This window comes from Labrus bergylta, chromosome 15 (assembly GCF_963930695.1).
Source record: "Labrus bergylta chromosome 15, fLabBer1.1, whole genome shotgun sequence".
Taxonomy (NCBI): domain Eukaryota; kingdom Metazoa; phylum Chordata; class Actinopteri; order Labriformes; family Labridae; genus Labrus; species Labrus bergylta.
Window position 1 is genome coordinate 25,812,890 of NC_089209.1, and position 14,963 is coordinate 25,827,852.

Below are 14,963 nucleotides of genomic sequence, written 5' to 3' on the forward strand. Positions count from 1 at the left end.
CAGACAATGTCAACGAACAAAATTCCTGACCTCCACTTTGGAACCCACTGTGACCTCTTCGCACACAAGATAACTTGTGGCAATAAAATATATTGTGTGCGCACAAGATAAGCCGAATTATGTTTGCAGAAAAAGTATTTTTGGGACTGCAGGGGCTCCGTGGAGAAGAATGACGAACGATGCGTTCATTACAAATGTATTATGATGATGAATCTGCTGTTTGTTTGCATCCTCGTCTTCTGCTACAGGAGCAGCCTGCTCGGTCCATTTTGCAATCACAACTTTCCCCTCCCTCTCCACCCCCCTCAAGTACAACTTTGTCAAACTTTTTAAAAAAAGAAAAGCGACTCTTCCTCTCGCGATAGTAGCATGCTTATGCAGCCGCCATATTCTGTGACAGTATTTTGATTCGTATCTGCTGGAAGTGAGGAAAAAGAGAAAAGTGAAGGGCTGTCGAGGGGAGGGGGGGCTGAAGAAGAGGAGCTGTCAAAAAGGTATTCCCGAGTCTCTGCTGAGGCTCGGTATCCCTCCACACAAGGCCCAGGGCCTCGGTTCACTTGGCTCTCCGTCTCCCTGATAGTAGCTGGACCCCTCTCGGCTTCTACTTTCCGAGCTCCGCGGCCCTCTGGAGGTCCGGCGGCGGTCTCGGGTGTTGTTAGGCGGCCCGGGGAGCGGCGGCGGCGGCGGAGACAGAAAGGTAAGATGCGTTAAGTTAACTTTACCCAGTTAGCAACAGCCGGAAGAAAACAGGTTTAAACTCGTTTCTGTGGACTCAAAATGGAGATTATCTCACTGTTTTTAAAAACGTCCTCATTGTGTTTAAAAAGAAAACGGAGACACAAAACTTTTCAGATGTGGAAAAAGTTTTTGTCTATGCTAAGCTAAGCTAGCTTCTGTCTGGAGGCTGTTAGCGTCTCGGCCGAGTGACTAAATCAGTGTCGAAACTTTAAAATATACGCTTCAACCTCTCCCCAGAGGCTGCTTTATCTCAACACCTGCACATATATCTTACTTTTGTTTTTATCTGAGCATAACAATGGCTGACGCTACATGTTTTGTAGCTACTTTTTCCATTGAGCTCTGCTTTGAAACGACGCAGGAGCAGCCGCTGGATGGAAATGTTAAATCACACACCAAGTATTTAGTCTGTAAAAACACTCAAAATAAGTCCTTTACACATCAATTAAATGTTCAACACGTTACTGCCACATTCACCTTTTTTAGTGAGACTTATAAGTAAACGCAGCAGGTTGGTAAATTGGGTGAAGCTACACCTGTAGTACAAATTAACGCCTTGTCCAGAGATTTCCATAGCAACACGATTAAAATGATTTCCATAGCAACACGATTAAAATGATTTCCATAGCAACACGATTAAAATGAACTCTTTCAATGTATATACTTTCTTACAGAGATGATTTAAGTGTTTCACAAGTGGAGCCAGGTTACTCTTGAGATGACACACAACACATACAACCTTCTGTTTGAAGAAAATAAAAGAGTGATTCATGCTTGATCACTAAAAGACGTGGGTCAGTTGTTCCCTGTTTGTAATGGATCTCAGTCTTTGCCAACCCAAATGACAGCCCTGTAGTCCTTGTTGTTGTTGTTGTTGTTGTTTATGCTCTTAGTGTAATTAAGATGTTTATCATGAGATAACCTAGCCTCGATTTTGAGGTGATTTATTTATTCTGTTAAAGACACTAGGAAAGGCTGAAAAGCTCAGTTGACAACGTTTGACCTATATTTTTCAAGTTAGGCATTTGGAAAAATAAGTGACCATGAATGTTGTTTTAAAGTGAAATTATTTGACGTGATATCTTTCATGTGTTTCTCCTTCCTGCCGGTCAAATTGTATCCCAAATATTGAAGCCAAATCTAACTTGAATATGAATATTTTGATGACATATATTATGATTTCTCATTTGCAAGGCGTGTGGTCATTATGCCTCTTCAATTTCATGGTTGTGTTTGAGCAATATTGGTGGTCAAACAGGGTAACTAGAGATGCACTGATTGGGACGATGTAGCTGATTATGATACCGATGTTTGTTTCATGACTTCTTTTTGTCTAAGATTCTCACAATGCTGACATTTTCTCTCATTTTTGACAAAGAAGTCAGAGTTTGTTCAACAGGTAGCCTCATCTGCCCAATAAAAAAACCTTGTCTCTAAATCAGTAGTTTGGTGAACTTGATGTCAGCATAAAATTGATTCGGCACAACAAATAAACAAATGGTACTGACATCGCTTCATTTCACATTATTTGCCGATGTGCCAACATCTGTCAACAGGGTCACTATCGGTCGATACTGAATTTTAACCAATGCATCCTAAAAGGAAACCACTTTGGGTGTGTTGAGAAAATGTTTCTCTATGTTGTATCTCTTAGGCAAAGGCTTTATATTTATACCAGCCACCAGTGAAATGAAACAAAATGTAGGCTGTGGGACGTTTAAACTAGTAGCAGTTAATGAAACTGACCGAAAACTATTCTATTTTTTGGGGGGCTTTTTGTGCCTTTTAATTTAGAGATAGGACAGTGGATAGAGTCAGAAATCAGAGAGAGAGGGGAATGACATGCAGGAAAGGAGCCACATGTCGGATTTTAACCCGGGATGTCCGCTTGGAGGACTACAGCCTCTGTACGTGGAATGAATGCACTAATCACTTGACTACGGGCACCTATAGCACTACTTTTTGACACAAAGATAGAGAATATCACCCTGTTGTTGTTGTAAGAAAACTCAAATAGAAATCTACTGTTTTGTAGAAGAGCTCGACCGATAAATCAGCCAGCCATTATTAGCAAATCACGTGACTATCGATATCGGCTTATTTTAACTCTGATATAACCAGGTTTATTCAGTGTAAGTTTCTTATTTATTTTTATATAGTTTTTATTTATAATTTTTAATATATTATTAAAATCTAGTGTTTCAGTGCACTGTTGTAATATAGGCTTTTGTTCAACAGAATAATCAATAATAATAATGTGTAAATCTTTTCATTTGATGACTGCGTTTGAGAGATCAAGACAAGAAATGTGTGCGTACTATATCTACTGTATGTCCATCGATCTCTAAAGATCGAAGACAGATCTAAGAAAGATATTTGCTGACATATCGTTATCCACATTTTTTTTCTCTCCTTAATATTGGTATCACTATCAGCCCAAAAAATCTCATATTGGTCGTGGGATAGTTTTTATAAAGTCTATAATCCCAGTCGAAAGTCAAGAAGACCCTGAGATGATTCTGACATATCTCTGCATATATTCTTAAATAGGAGGCATTGTTGCACATATAAAAATGCATGAACTGCAGCTTTGTTGGTGATGAACTTTACAAACCAGTTTAAAATGACCCTTTGTCATATATGACTAATGAAGTTTTTACATAAAGCAGAATCTACCAAGAGGTCCCCTCCTCCCCAAAACCCTCCTCTCCTGTCCAGAGAATCTCAGGAAGACAATCGTCCTTTGTGAAGGTTGTTCACACATGCACCTCACAAGAGAAATCTATCACTGTCAGACGGGATTGGTGATGGGGTCCTGAGACAAGACATGACGCAAAAAGAACGATACAGATGAAGCAGTAGAGTCCGCTATATGACGCTAAAATCACTATATTTGTCTTTATATCAATGCTACATGTAGTTCACAATATCAACAAAAGAGTGGAGAATGACATACTGGAGAACAGAAAACATAATGCAGCTGTTTTATTGCACAGAGATCGTAACAGTCACGGCAGAAAGTCTATGGTCATGCACATTACACATCACCAACCCCTCCCCCTTTTTCAGACTGCTTTTTTTTTCGCAAAAGTGCTGTAACCGCCACCATCATGTCTTTGCACATTCATATTGATTTGGAAAATGCGTAATATTATTTTCCCAGTCTGTTAATCCACAGTGCGTTTTACCGTTGTGGAAATACAGCACAGCAGGAGCTCCTCATACACACTCAGTAAGACGTGCACACACACACACACACACACACACACACACACACACAGCGCTTCAGTCCCCTGCTAGCTCCACTGATATCGTCTCTCTTATGTTACACCTCTGTTACTACGTCTGAAGACGGCACAGAGGTGGATCACTTCATCCCCCCATTACGCCTCTGTGACAATCAGATTGAAGGAGAAACATCACAGATACATAAATAACAGCCGTCTGTGTAGGACTAGAAACCTTGAGTTTATTCACAACTTCAAAAGAGGTCAGAATCACTTCTGAGGCTGCCTCTAAACACTTCTGATCTAAACTGCGTTGTCAAAGCTCCACTGTAAGAGTGTATATCATTCATTAGCAGCTTGTGCCTGTCTTGACTTGCAGTCAACATTGCACTTCCTGACCAATAAGCTGCCATGGCCAACTGTTTATAGGTGCAGACCCCTAACTGAAACCATGTGTGCCTGTAGCTGGGCAAATATGTTGCTAGGAGGCCTTGCTGATTTGCCACTCTTCAGAGGAGACACAGCAACGACTGCTGAGTGCCCGTGTGATAATCAGGATTTTGGTGTACCTAACAGAGGGCTGCTAATTGCTGTGTTTGGGTGTCATTTGCCAAAAGCTAAATGTCTAAATCAACAAAACAAAGGGACCAAAAAGATTGCAGATCACAAGTTGATGCTTGTTCATAAAAAGGCGAAGAATCTGGCTCACTTTTGTTTGTGTTTTTGTACAATAAATAAAAACACTGTAGTTTAAAAAACTTCTACAACAAGCTGACTTTGTGGTGTGTTGCTGTGCGCTGATACTTTAAATCTGCTTTCCTGAAGAACCTGTTTCCTTATTTATCATTTCACCAGTCTAAGCAAAGGGGTGGGGGTGTGTAGTTTTTTTTTTTTTTTTTTTTTCACAAGAGGAAGGATAATTGCTGCATACGAGTGTGTTTGGATGCAGTACAAGCGCTTGTTTGCAGAGTCATTTCAACCCGAGCAGTGATATTGCCTTACCTTTCTCCTTCTCTGTTTGTCAAAACAGGTTTTCTTTAAGCGGCTGCAGATTCTGAATTACTATAAAACCTGATACTTGGTTTTCTGCTAAGCGACCTGTCCACCTGCTATCTTGTTAGATAGCTTGCTTCAGTGGAAAAGCAAGACGTTGGTAGAACGGGAAGAATCCATCATATTATGCCCATTGCTGCAGAGTTAAGGAAGAGGGTTTGGTGTTTTTAACCCTCCCCCACTCTCAGTGTGTGGCTGTCAGGAAGAGAGGCTCTTATTGGAGCCCCCTCCCCCTGTTTAGTTCTCCTGACTTCTACACTTTAAATGGAGTCCTCCATTACACATGCTGCTCATGAGCCCCTCCAGTTCAAGGGTTAAATTGCATGCATGGAGGCTGACACTGCATAGTCCACCACACCTGTAGCTGTTGCCTGCTAACTGCTTTACTTAACTTTTGCCCATTATGAAGCGAGTTAAGAAACTAACCACTAACATGATAATCAAGATCATTTGAGTTCTCATCATTTGTAGTACTCAGGTTTTGTTTTGAAATGTTAAAGCTGCTTCTTTTGGGCAGTTGGAGGCAGTGGAACTCCAAAACGAGCTGAAAACCCACCACAGCTTTTACAAATGATGACTTTATAATTTTCTTTAAGCAACCGATATGCAAGTCAAGTGTTAACTGTCTTTAATCTGGTTCAATCTAGATCGACTATTCTGAACAACATTTAGCTCTTTTGTTGCTACATGGTTGTCATTGGTGCTCAGGTAAGACGTGACGTAAAAATAAAGATGCAGAAGTAGCGGATGAAGCAACAGAGTCCGCTATATGGCGCTAAATAGAATATTTGCATTAATTTCAATGCTACGTGTAGCGCAACAGAATCACAATATCAACAACAGAGTGGAGAAATAAATACCGGCAAACTGAAAACATAATGCAGCAATTTAAGAAGCTGCAGATCGTAGCGGTCTTGTGCAGACAGTCTATGGTCGTGCACCTGTTGTAAGATATACCGGTAGACATCACTCCCCCCTCCCACTAGCTTGAGGTAAATTCTCTTGATTATATCCTGCTGTGTTCTCACATCAGCTCACTCGGACTTTCTACAGAAAAAAATACTAGGAGTCTGGCAGGAGAAACTCCGGGTGAAGTCCAGGTGAAAAACTCAGCTGTTTGCGTTCACACATACAGCTCCTCCTGCAAATATCAGGAGTTTCTCAGGAGTTTTCTGCAAAGTGTGACAGCTCTACAAATGTCACTTGAATTCTGGTCTTTGTTTTAAAGAAATCTAGTGTTTGTAAAATAACTGTTCACTTTTAAAACCTTTTGGTGTTTGTAGTTTCAGGGATTAATGCAAGAAAAGCAGAAGATCAAAGAATACTTAAAGGTTCCCATGATGCAACTGGTGTGTCCAAGTAAATAACTTCTGACTGGATTAGTTTATTTCTCTATTTATCAGCCTTAATATCCCCACAGTTTACAGACTGCTGGATTGTTCAGCTAAATAAATGAACTAGAAAAAAAAAAGACATGCCATGTAATAGCACTAGTAAATCAGACTCGAGCGTGGTGGAATAATTAAAGAGCAGCTTTTCATGCTAATGAAGTGTTTTTCAAGTTTCCTTTGCAGAGAGTTGGCCATGAAATAGGATAGTAGAGCAACCATCAATTAAAGGAATATAGAGGAGCTCCTCCGCCGACTCCCTTTGGATGTAGCATTTAAACTAATTGGAACCAGAACCGCTGGTGTGTTAAACAGGCATGTTTGGAAAGACAGCGGTGCAGCTCTTGAGACACTTCAGCTTTGTTAGTGGGATCGCTGTTGTGCTTGAAGCTTTCATTTCCACCCTTGTTTGGCGTTTTATGAGTTATTGGTCAATAGAAGCGGCAGAGCAGCAGGATTAAGTCGCCCTTTATTCTTGATGACAAGAAAATGTCACAACAGCGTCACATGAGCATGCAATCAGTCGAGCCCGCAGAACACTCCTGCTTCCTGTTGTTGGACTCTGGTTTTTGGCGTGATTTACGTTCTCACAAAGTTTAACAAATTAAAAGCAGTTAGAAAATCACATTATTTCACAGAGATATTTGTTCCCTTTTATTCTTTAGTTATTCTTTAGTTCAGTGTTGCCATTTTTTAAAAGTTGGAATTACTGTTCAGTATGTAATATCTTTAAAATAGAAGTAACCACAGAGATCTATTCTGATGATCCATATTGAAATACATACTTATATTGTCACTATGTTATACGTATGTCTATACTAAACCATTGCAATGTTTTTTTAGGGCGCACTCACACTAGGCAATCCATACCAGGCCTAAGCACGCTTCACCCTCAAAGTCCAGTTCGTTTGACTAGTGTGAGTGCTCCATCCATGCTCAAGCACGGTACACTTCCTTGGCCCTGGCACGCTTTGAGGAGGTGTGCTTCGGCATGGTACAGTTCATGCACGAGCACAACGTGGACAGCCTTCATTCAGGAGAAATCCTGGAGTGTTCTGTCTGTATCTGATTAAAATGACTCAAAATAAGCCACAAAGTCAGGAAAGTAGCTTTCATGTTCTCTGTATTGTTCTCTGATGTGCGGACGCAGACTCGTTCGAGCTTCACCTTTTTATTTTCGAGTCGGCCTGTCTTGTAAACTAAGCACGCTCCATAATTACATGAAGTCATTCATATGTTGTATTACACATTATGTACTAACCGTGCTCAGGCCTGGTTATTCCTGGAGCAGTGTGAGTGCAGGAAACCACCTGATGTCAGGTATCAGAGCAAAGCATGGAGCAAGATTGTAGTAGGACATGCCCAACCAGGTTTAGGTACTCAGGTGGTCACTAGTGACGTTACACAATATGATTGACTGTACGTTTGTATGATGATGTTGCACATTGTGATTGGCTGTTTGTCGGAGAGTTTACAGATGTAGTTTTCGTGGGGTTTAGTAGAGAATACTGATGAACGCTATGAATCTATAGAGAATTTCTTTACCACGAAATATCATAGAGCATAGAGCGGTCAAAACTGGTGTAAACTGTCGTGCTTTGAACACAACAAGATGTTAGAGGACATGTTACATGAGGTTTTACAGTCTCTTACCTGTAGGTGGCATCATTACAAACATTGAATATGGGCATGTAAATATGTTCAGACACTCATCGACTGTGCAACATTAAAGGCAGGGTTGGTAATTTCCTCCAGATACACTTTTTTTTAGGATTTTGGTTTAAATTGTCTTTAGTTCCTGACAGAAATGAATAACTCAAGTGGGAGGGACGGGCCTTAACTAGACAGCAGCTGAAATAAACCAAGATGAGGGATTGTTTTGTCCAGTACCCAGTACTCAGCGTTTCAGATGTGCCTGCGGTTTTATTTAATTTTTAAAGACAATCTTAAGCCCTCTCAGAACTTTAAAAGAACTGTTTATTTTTTTGTATGTGTCGTCGATTTATGTGTAAAGCAGAACAGATTAAAGAGGGGCTCTATCTTTTTGGAGGCATACATTTGTGTTTGGCTCCAGTGTGTGTGCACATCACTGTGTCTCTTTGTTTACAATGATTAATAAAGATGAATGCTGACTCCAAGATGATCTATCACTTGAAGGACGAGCTGCCAGCAGTGTCTCCTTTTAAAGCAGTCTCACGTTCACCAGTCTCTCTAGCTGTGTTTTACCAAAAACAAGCCATTAAATATTGGGCACATTTACAAGTTTTCCCTTTAACTCAGATAGTCTCGATACCTTACTTGCGTTACACTCAGCTCAACTTGACATTGCTGATCCTACTTGGTCCACTTTTTTTCAAAGTAACACTGAGTGATAGCACACAGGAAGATGGCTCATGAGTTATCTTTGACCTCGGAGCTCCTCGGAGTTGTGCAGACGTTGCCTCCGCAGCAGGATGTGTGTGTGTGTGTGTGTGTGTGTGTGACAAACACTTCCTCTCATAGTGCATTGCTCTGAGAAACACTACAGTTTGCTCTTTTACATTTCCTCCTCCACTTATGTTTCCTAAAGCTGCAGAGGTCATTTTAGCAGCATAAAACGCGTGGCGAGTAAATGCAGGTCACTTCATGGCAGAGATGGATAATGATTGGACTGGACTCCCCTTTGACCCCCATTTTTTAAGAATACTAATAAAACAGTGAAGTTTTCAGGAACAAAAGTTAACTATGAGATCCAATAAAGTATAGCCCTAGCTCTACTCTAGAAATAAGGTCATCAGAATAATCTAACAGTTTGAATAAACTTAAAGGAGCAATCAGTAAGATATGTAGTGAATAAAAATATGAAATGGCCTTACAGTATCATGGAAACATGCTACTCTAAAGTTCATGTGTATATTTGACTCTGAATATATTACTGCTTTTTCATCACTGTAATATTGCACATTTTATTATTTTACTCATTTTCTCTTTATTGTTTTCTCTTTATCTTTCTTATTTATTTTCTTCCTATACATAATGGTTTTCTTTCAAAGGCCTCCTGTGGATAGGTGTTGAGAACTAGCATGTATGCTAATACACTTAAATAATTGCATCTGGTTTGTCCAATGCATCTGTGATGTCCATGCCAAATAAAGTCTATCTAATCTATGTTGAAGTGCTGGCTTCTCTGACAACAATGCAGCAGCCAGTATGTCCTCCTTCTAACTTTAGATTCTGCTCCTGAATGCTCTGGATTTGTTTGGACCAGAGAAGGTAGGCGCTTTTAAGGCACCCCCACACGGCCGTTTTGGACGCCCCTCAGTTTGCCAGATATGAGAGCAGTTATTATTATGATCAATATCAGAGATGCTTTTGAAAAATGGAGAGAGGTTATAACGCAGAAAGGTTTACAGACCCATGCAGAGCTGGCAGTGAAGCTTCAGTGTCCACCACATGGTGACCTGTGTGAGCATCGACTCTAGAGAGGAGGGGGGGAGACAGCTCTAGCCAGTGTTTTGAATTTTGACTGCAGTGCCCATTTTAAACACTAGGTGTCAAAGTTACATATTGCTCCTTTTTTAAAATCTGAATTTTCATCCTGAAACTTTAATCATTGTTTTTCTTTTTAAATTACCTAGTATGTTTGTTTTGGAGATGGGTAGATGTGTGGATAATTCATTTCCTGATTAAACCTCATGAAAGTTGTTGAAGCGTCATTTCAGTTTTAAGCCTGTCACGCTGCTGCTCTGGCATTGCAGCAATTTGAAAAACTTGATTTGATTTGAATTATCACTTTTTAAGGGGCTACCCGATAAGATTCCACTTCCTCATTTTTTAGCAAGTGTCTTCAGGAGAGTACAGTAAATAAGGGTTTAAAATAATAATCCAAAGTGCATCCAAGGGTCTCATGTAGTGTGAGTAAGCAGATTGCAAGCTGACCTCCCTGCTGCTTGTTTTTTGCAGGATGGATTTTGCAGTCTGCTGTCTTATCACTCCCCTGCTTATCCTGTGGGCAGGATCTGGCCTCACGTCCTCTCTGACTCCCTCCAACTTTTCCTCGCAGACGCAGCACAGAACGCTTGCCTTATTCTGCTCTGTTTTTAAAATGACAGAGACCAGTCTGTCCTTCATCATTTCTCCCACAGTCTGCTGACACCCTTACATCTCCCTTAGGTTTTTTTGTACCCCGTAACGATGGGAAAAGGGCTTTGATCCAGTGTCCTATCAATAACAGCATAGGCCTCGGGCTCCCCTTACTCCCTTGCTGTCTCACTCTGAAAACATATTGTCAGGGCGTGGTGGACCATCAAGTCCACCCAGCTGAAAAGCTTTTGTTTGTTGTGGTTCAGTGTAGCTTTGCCAAGGGCAACTGTTAGTGTGGGTCTCCATGAAATTCTTGCAGCAGTAGTGGTCTTTTAATTTAGACCCTACATCTGCCCATGTTTTGCAACCTTTTCACATCTCGGATGTAAGCACCTGAGCTGGGGGTTGAAGAAAACAAACTTCCCCTCACACTTTAAAGGAATCTTTTTTCCCCCCTGCTCTGGAGATTGCACAACAGCACTGCAAACAAACACTCAAGTTACGCTTGTGGATCCTTTACCCTTGCATCCTGCAGAGTGCAAGGACAATATTTGATATTCTCTCTACTGTATAAGAGAGGAGCATGTTAGCTAAAGCCTTGTTTAAAAAGAATCTGCTTAGGACTCCTCACATCTAGACAAAGTCTCCCTTTGTTTGAGAGGTTTCAGATAGTTTCCTGGTTTTCAGTCTTAAAGGGTCTTAACACTTGCTGATATTTGCAGGAGGAGCTGCAAGTGTGAACGCAAACAGCAGAATTTATCACTCTGACTTTATCTGCAGTTTCTCCTTCCAGACCCCTAGTCTTTTCTAAGCATGAAGTCCGAGTGAGCTGATGTGAGAACGCAGCAAGCAGGACATAATCGTAATAATTCACCTCGAGCGAGTGGGAGGGGGTGGTGACCTTTATTCCCTGTATTCGGTGCACGGTGCATAGCCTGTCTGCACGTCACCGCTGCGATCTCCGTGCATGTATTTAAACTGCTGCATTATGTTTTCTGTTCTCCATTATGTTCTTCTCCACTCTTTCGCTCTTACTGTGATTCTGTTGAACTATATGTAGCATTGGACTAATATTGCCACTTTCGCATTGTTCTTTTCTTGTCACGTCTTGCCTCAGGAGACCCCCTGTCCCCACTCATGTTTGAAAGGCATAGCCTCCCACTGTGAGGTGCACGTGTGAACAACCAGGAGAATTTCAGGAGCAGTCCTTCTGAAATTGGAGCAGAAAATCTTGCCACAAATTAGACTTCAGTCAACAGTGTGTAAACAAAATTATTGTGTAATATATTTGAATTAAATGCTCCAGATCTGAAGTTCATTGTGATGATTTTCTGATTTTGAATCTCTATAGTGACACCTGATCTCCCCGTCAGTTTAAAGAAGGGAAATGGAGCCCTCAGTACAGTTATATCCCTGGGTTACTTAAGTCCAGCCCTGCCCCCCCTCCCTTCACCCTCTGAACTAACCCCTGCATCCTCCTCCCTCCCCTCCCTTCCCTGGTGCCCTTTGGCCCCTCAAACCCACTGGCCTGCCTCCTCTCCTGGTTAGAGATGTCACAACAGAACCACTCAGCTGTGGTATTCCTTAGAGGAATGTGCTGCCTTGAGTTCTGGTGTGAGTGTGTGTGTGAGTGTGTGTGTGTGTGGGTATGGCGGCAGGCCAGACTGGCACTGGCAACCTCCAAGGCACACCTGTTGTTGCCAGTCTAAGCAGAACCAGCGCTGTGTTGTCCCACCCTTGATTTGTAAGCACCACCACAACTGATTAGCGCCTGCACACCCTGCACCTCATCAGATGGGTTAGGCTGATGGGAAAATAAATTGAGCCGTACACGCATCAAACTTGCCAATCCTGCATCTCAGAGTATCCTATAATACGCGATACATGTAACTTCCTTAATACTGCAGAACACTTACAGAGACTGATTCATATACAGTACATATACAGTAAAACTTCTATTAATAGCCTGTGCTTTTTCATTCAGCCTATGAAATGACCCTGCCTTTATTTGGGACAGGCGTCAATACGAGACGGGCCTTTAATTAGTAAGAAGTTTATTTACAATTCTTATTTGCAAACCATACTCGTGCACAGCCAAGATGGGAAAGACATTTTAAATTTACGCCAACTGTAACTGTGTACAAAATGGACAATTATCCTCTATTATATAATGCTCACAGTACAGAATCCCTTCAAATACCACTACTCGCTACATTCAAGGAAACGGAAAGCATGTTTTGATACTCTAATCAAACCTTTGCTTATGATTTTAGAGAAAGCATAACTCGATAGACGAAGAGCTCCTATCCTAAAGTAGCTCAGCCTGTAGGGACTTTGGGAAGTGGGAAGTGAATTGCTGCCGGTTCAGCTCCCGGTGAGGACTGAAGTATGGAAGTCGGTCTGGTTGCTGAGTCATGCCCACATCAATAAGAGGCCGGATAGGTGCTAGGTCACTTTCCGAGTACTGCCGATGTGCCATTGAGCAAGTCACCGACCAACCCAACACCCCTGGCACCCTCCCTGTGTAGCAGCCCCTCACTCTGACATCTCTCCGATAATGCATGTCCACAGGTCTTGATGATGCATGTATGTATTATGTCCCTATGTGTGTGAGCATGATGTCTCTTATTAACAGAGTTTACACCAGAATTTCCCCACAGGGATTAATAAAGTATATACAATTAAATATGAATGCCCCCTCGTTAGGTTACCTGGTGACTCTAAATTGCCCGTAGTTGTGAATGTGAGTGTGGCTGGTTGTCAGTCTCTGTATGTCAGCCCTGTGATTGGCTGTCAATCAGTCCAGCGTGTAACCCCGCCTCTCGCTCAAAGACAGCTAGGATCGGCTCCAGTCCCCTGCAACCCCGAGGAAAAGCTGTATAGATAATGGCTGGATTCCCCTTTTGCTGCACAGGGGGGCTTTCGATAGAACCCTGTGCAATTTTAAAGCGTTTCCATAAACAATCAATCCCATTAAGGTACGCTGAGCCCTCAGTCAACTAACCATCTTGATTTAAACTTCCTCATCCCTCTTGACTACCCATTAAGTCTGCATTATTCTTTACCTGCAACGAGTGCTTTAAATTCCTTTTTTTCCCTTGTGTGCAGGAAAGCGTGCCACATACTCTTTCACACTGTTGCAGAAAATGACAGTATATCTTTTATAACATGACCCCTGACAGTGATATGGTCTGACACAGTTTTCATCTACATCTCCAGTCATTGCAAACCCCGTTACTGTAATGCAGCTAAGTTCCCTTGATGTTGGTGAAACGGGTCTGCTCACTGACAAGTATGAATTGAATGTTTTCAGTGAGCTTGAATAAGACTGAATGGCATCTCAGCAGCAGCAGCAGCAGCAGAGTGGTCACATGACTTGGCTGCTATTTGTCTTTTGGTTGGCCTCAAGGTGGGGAATGATACTCCTAACAGCTGCGGGAAGCATTTCCGACTGGGAGTTTTCTCTCCCCTGGCCAAGCACCCGGAGGTCCAGCAGTTCACTGAAGCATGGACCCATCGATTACCACTTCTCCTTATTAATATATTTAGTTTAATTAAAGCATATAACTGAGCTGGCTACAAGGCCATACTTTCTAACAGTACTGTGATGAAGGTTTAGTCCAAAGTTATATACAGTTTAGGGATGTCAAATGATTATAATCAATAATCACAAAATTTCAGTAGTTAATTATTGAAATTTCTTTACGTTGTTTTTAAAAATTAACATGGTTGTGCTTTTATTGTGAAGTTCTGGACTGTCTTACGCTGAGAGTACTTAACTTGCTGTCTGCTTTTATTTTGAAATAAAGTAAGACCCTTCTGGTAGAGTGAAGGTTAGGACCTGGCGCAGAAACAGGAAGTGGTTAGGGATCCCAAACTGACGACAAACAGCTCAAAGAACGGTAACAAAGGTCAGTGTGTGATGTCATAGGTCAGTGTGTGATGTCATCAGGTGGATATTACTTTGAGAGTTTGTTAAAGTGAAATGAGACATTCAAAGATGCAGCAGTGTTTTTCTTTTACATCATCTGTGTGCTCAGTACTGTAAACTTCTTTGGCCTTGGCATGGTTGGAAGAAGTGGGCTTCTAGACCCACCCCACCCCCACCACCACCACCACTTATCTGATGGTGCCAACTATTAAACAAGAATTATTTTACTATTTCATGGCATGTATAAGACAAATAAATATATTGTAATTGTTTTAAAGCCATACTTTTGGGCCATTTAGCCTTTATGTTGGGAGGAGAGAGAGTGGGGGGATGACATGCAGCAAAGGGACGAGGAGGTCGGATTCGAACCCAAGGCTGCTACGACGAGGACCATAGCCACTGTTCATGGGGTGCGCAACTCTGCGTGGCTATACAGCGCCCTGTTAGTACATGTTTTTCCACCATATGTACATCTGTGGTGTCTGTGTGTGCAGCCCTGATGTCCTCTTTTAGTGATGGCAGTCTGATACAGCACCTTTAGTCAGGATCTGTTAGAGGTGTGGG

The 14,963-nt window shown here is 41.7% G+C and overlaps 1 protein-coding gene across 5 annotated transcripts in view; it reads left to right on the forward strand.

The window, feature by feature from the left end:
- The first annotated feature begins 373 nt into the window (after window positions 1-373).
- tab2 (TGF-beta activated kinase 1 (MAP3K7) binding protein 2) overlaps window positions 374-14,963 on the forward strand; it is a 50,083-nt gene continuing 35,493 nt past the window's right edge. For 3 of the 5 annotated variants that reach the window (XM_020636690.3, XM_065963406.1, XM_020636689.3), the window contains exon 1: window positions 374-697. The gene's annotated coding sequence lies outside the window, so the exon portion shown is untranslated. The remainder of the gene's footprint in view (window positions 698-14,963) is intronic. The other 2 variants (XM_020636686.3, XM_020636688.3) reach the window with 1 other exon arrangement.